The sequence below is a fragment of the Rattus norvegicus genome (genome assembly GCF_036323735.1).
Source record: "Rattus norvegicus strain BN/NHsdMcwi chromosome Y unlocalized genomic scaffold, GRCr8 chrY_unlocalized_17, whole genome shotgun sequence".
Taxonomy (NCBI): domain Eukaryota; kingdom Metazoa; phylum Chordata; class Mammalia; order Rodentia; family Muridae; genus Rattus; species Rattus norvegicus.
This window is the reverse complement of record NW_026947375.1, coordinates 605001-610511: the sequence shown is the minus strand read 5'-3', so window position 1 is coordinate 610511 and position 5511 is coordinate 605001.

Below are 5511 nucleotides of genomic sequence, written 5' to 3'. Positions count from 1 at the left end.
ACTCACATACCTCTGACGTTTCATGATATCAAGTGAATAGAAAGAGAGCCTAAGAGGCTGGTGATATCTCCTACTATACTCTTGTCAGGAAAGAGTGGAGTATTTTTTGGCAAAAAACCCAAACTTCAGAAAAGACATATTCACTACTCAAGACAGGAGAGGCCATCTCATTTGAAGGGAAAAGTTATCAGAGTGTGAGAAAAATGAGTTTGCCACATTCCAATATTTGAGGGATATGAGGACATTATATCTTCAAAAGATATAATGGGAAGGGAAAGGCAGAATCCCGAAGGAACCAAACTAAGCTAAATACTGGAGCTTCTTATTACACAAGAGCTCAGAGATTATTAAGGATGGTAAACATAATGAAAAGAACTTTGCAGTCCATACTCAGTTTCCATATAAGGCTAAAATGTGAACAAGATGAAAAGTAGTCACCACCACAGCGCTAACAGCTACCTTATCAGTTACATTGTGAAAAACAGAGTGTAACTATAGACAGAAGAGAAGGATGGTATTTGAACACATACAAGGCTGTGCTGGAAGTGAACAGTTTTCCAAGTAAGTAACCAAGCAAGCACACAGCAGGTGCCATATGCAAAAATGAACAAAGAGGAATGAACTGTAAAGATACTGTGTGTAAAGAAATACAGGTAGTTTGTTGGAATTCTACGATGTTCAGATGAAAGAATAGGAAGGAAATTCTATCAAGCCAGGCACAATGTCTTGCTCTTAGAATACTGACATTCAAGAGAATGAGGGAGAGAAATTAGGAATTTCAGGTTAGCCTGGACTACATATCCAGATAATACATCTTTTATTCTAGTTTTCTTTATTTAAATCAATAGTCTGGTTGATAGAATATCATTAACGATATTAAGAAAACAGAAATTTAATGCCTACGCAGTGATACTCCTGGTAAGAAAACATGTTCTATAAAGAGACAGGAACTATTAAGTTACAAATACAAGCTTTCATATTGAAGGTTGTGGCATGAGGGGTATGGTGCTGTGTGGATGATCCTTCTTCACTTTCATGGCTCACTTTACACATCTTAAAAAGCTTCTCTGATGACCTCGTTACTGTGCAGACATCGATATGTGCCTTGCATTAATTCTATGTATTAAAACCAGTAATAATTTATTTATCAAATGATTATTTTATTTTCCTTTATCTTCAAAAATAATGAGTAGTGAGGAAATGATACCTTTATTGTGTGGGTTTGAATATTCATAAAAGCAATCAGAGAATAATCGGGGCCCAACACACACACAGGGTGGTTGGAAAGACTATAACTATGGCAACATGGAAACATAAAAATGTGTGGGTTGATCAGTTTTTCAGCATAACATTGATAACTCGTGAATGATAAGAATGGGTAAAAAATTGAGATACATTCAAGGTTTTCTTTTCCTTAATTTGAATGATTGCTTATACAGCTTGTGAAACTGGACTCAGACCCATGATAAACCTTCTGCCTGAGGTTCACTAATGCCAGGATTCAAGCTTGCACTATCTTTGTAAATATTTGGACACTTGGCTCAATGCTTAGCACACTTTGGAAAATACCCAGGTGTTAAGAGAGAAAGTATTAGATATGAAAATCTGTGAGAAAAATCACTTCTAAGCTTTGATTTTTTGTCTACAGAGAAAGACTTTGACTCTGATGTAACTGATTTTCTAAAAGTATTAAAACATCAATATCTCTCATCTTCAAGTATCCTTCTAATGGCTTACTGCTGTCTTCCTGGAGATGAGTGTGAATTGTGTCAATTGCTCTTTGTGGCAGGAAAAAGTCTTGTCTGTCAAATGCTTTGCAATTGCCAAGAACTTTGAGGTTCCTGGAGAATGCTTCCTCCTGTTCTCCCTCATTCTATTCTCATAGCCTTTGCTATCTACACTAGTCCATCTCTACACACCCCCATGTATTTCTTTTTGGTGAAGTTATGTATCCTGTTAATTGGTTACACTGGCTCTGTCATACCCAAGATATTTAGAGCCTTGTAAGTGAGATCTGAGGAATGTCTCAGGAGGGATGTGCCACAGATGTTTTTCTTCACACTTTTTGGTACAACTGAGTGCTGCCTATTGGCAACCATGGTCTTTTACCAGTATATGGCCCAGCAATCAAATGAGTTTTGAGGTATGTGCCCCTTTGGCAATTGTTTCATGTGGATTAGGTTGCCTTGTAGGGTTGGGACAAAACTACTTGAAGCCCAAATCTTACCACCCACAAGGAGTTGATATATTCTAGGTCATCTTCCATACCACAGTGATATCCATGCTGAACCTCATCATCTATAGCTTAAGGAACCGAGAAGTCAAAACAGCACTGAGAAGAACTCTGGGTCTGAAGAAAGTTCTGATAATAAATAGGTATTTAAGGATCCCAAAATACACTTTCAAAAAGGTGCAAAGTCTGTGAAAGAAAGAAAACAAAACCACTGTGCTCTTTCTGGCTGTCTTGAAACAAACTTAAAAAAAAACATTACTTTGTTTTAGAGTGTTCTCTTTATTCACCACCATGCTTAATTGCAAACAATTTTAAACTACATGCTATGTTTCAGGGGCCTTGAAAATTCTCTGTATCCATTCACAGCTCTTTGGAAATCTTCCAGAAATTGTTTGTAAATGATCTCAGCTCATTATTCTACAATTCCATATTCCTCAGTACATGTAAATTCATTGCATTGGACTGGAACTGCTAAGTAGTTCTCAGGACAGTGAATTGTTAGCCTCTGCTTTGTGTACCATTTGGACAGTTCATACTTCAGTTCTGGGCACCTAGGTCCTATGATTTTGGAAGAGGGGTAGGCTTTCCTCCACTTTTTGATTTCTAATAGGGCGGTGGAAAAGAATTTCAGCCAGGTGATTCTCAACATTAATATCATAGTTTCAGATAAACACACACACATGCACATACACACACGTACAAATACACGTACAAACACACAAGCACACACACACGCACAAAATCATGCATGCACACATTATACAGGAATTGAAGTGGGTTTACAAGTGACAGAATACAAATATAAAACTCAGCTAGTGTCAGATCATTAGGTTCAGGTTGCTATTCAACAAGAAAATAAAATAACATAAAATTAGAATCTTGAGTCTTTATGACTATAATGAAACAAAAATAAAATTCCGTTTAAGTGTGCTGAAAATATGGAAGACATTAAAAAAATTACCATGACACTAAAACTACAGTATTGTCCTAGGCATCAGTCACCCAAAAGAAAGACAATTATTATATTCTTCTCGGACTCATTGTTCTGAGTCTACTTACATGCAGTAAGGACCATTCAGGTCAAAATGTTGGTAAAAAAATGACTGAGATGCTGAAAACAAATCCTAAAATTTTGAAGAGACACAAAGTCTTTCCATAGGCTTTAAGTAATTCTCCTATTACTTCTACTATTTTAAAAGGAAATACAAAAGAAAAATACATTAAAATATTTTAACTACAAAAGGAAAATAATTTAAAATAATTTCATTGCTCCATAATTGGGTGTTGTTAAGATGACAGTCATTTTCCTAATCATTAACTGTGATAAGCTAAGCAAAAAACACTTTTTGGTATCTGTGTCTAGTACATATAATCTCAACCTAAAAGAGAAAAAACACTGAGTAAATCAGAATTTAAAAACATTCTAGCTAAGTAATTATTTATCTTCAAAGGTGTTGTCACAGAAGATAAAAATTGTAATGAATTATAACAGAATAGAATGTCATAAGATATGTAATAACTAAATATCAACTGGATTTCTGCATTGGATATGGGAATAGAAAGTGTTCAGTTCTAGAAACATTGCTATTATGATTTGGTCAACGTTCTGATTTATGAGTATTAGTCATTAGATTGATTAAATTAAATAAAATCCAGGAAGTAGGTTACGATACAAAACCATACTGTTTCCTATCAATTAAATTTGATATTCCTGTATAGTTTGACTTCTGCTTTATATTTTGTATTTATTTATTTTATTAATTTATTTATGTCTCAAATGCTGTCCTCCTTCCTGTTTTCCCCCTCAGAGTCCTTTATATTAAACACCACCCCTTTTTGACTTCTTCTTTAAAAAGACAAAGGAACAGTAGTTATAAGGCATGTTTAGTCCATGAATAGCTGTTCATTTGGCCACGCATTGGAAAATCTACAACATTGTAAGTGCACACATCAGGATATAGCTTCAAAAAATGATCTTCAAAAATTAAATATTCTCCACTTATCATCTATCATCTGTCAGCTTCACAAACGTGGAAGAATCCAAGAACAAATATAACCTTGCAATGTACATAGAGAAAATTGATCAGACAAGAAGGAAAAAAGATAGCAACCTTCCTGGATTCAACACAAGAGAGCCTAAGTTCCTGTAGTGTATTCTGCATGAGTTTATACAGTTTATGGTCTAATACCTGGAAATGAACTCCTCCAAAAACCAAGAAAAAACTAACCACAAACTGCAATATTTATAAAAGCCAAACACATAGGTGGAAAGTATTATTTTCAGCTCTATATGAGAATATTTATGTTTATTAATTTGTATATTGATAAAATTTTAATTTCATTACTGCAAATTATTATTGTAATTTTTTTAAATAAATAGATTTTATGTGACTCGTGATCATTAAATTTTAGTGGCTTTGATTGCACTATAGATAAATACAGTGTTTGTTTGACTGTGATCATCACCATGAATATTCACGAAAAACAAATTATGCGAAACAGGAACTGCTCTTCCGTTTTTAAACTTTTTGTTGAACATATGTAAGAGTTTGACGTGCTTGTTCACGTGTGCAGCACATGCATGCCTAGTATCCAGGAGGTTGAAGAGGGTGTGAGATTCTGTGATGCTGAAATTACAGCCACTTGTGAGCTGTCACTCGGGAGCTAGGGATCGTCCCAGGGTTCTCTGGAAGAGGAGATAATGCTATTGATCATCGAATCATTTCTTCATCTTCAGCAAACACCATTTTTTTGTAAATATAGTGCCTAAGCTTTCCTGTCTTCTGCATAGATCACTGTTTTCTCAAATGTGATAATTTAATATTAAACACACACCCACCTGCTTATTTTCATATATATATATATATATATGTATATATATATATATATATATATTCACACAGAAACACATACATATACACAGACACACACACTCACACACACAGACGCATGCACACCTGATCTTTACTTCAAATTTACTTACTTACTTACAACCCACACACACATACACACACACACACACACACACACACACACACACACCTGCTTCTTACCTTCATGTAGACTTAGTTATATTCATAGTTATTTGTTTATTTATTCACTTTACCTGGTGCACACTGCCCCCCTCCAGTTCACCCCTCTCACAAGCCTTCCCCCAGTCCTTTCTCCTCTGAGTAGGAGGGGACCACACAGGTATTTCCTCACCTTGCCTATGTAGTCTCTGTGATCACATCCTCTGCTACTGAGGCCAGACACAACAGCCTAGATGGATAGGAGTG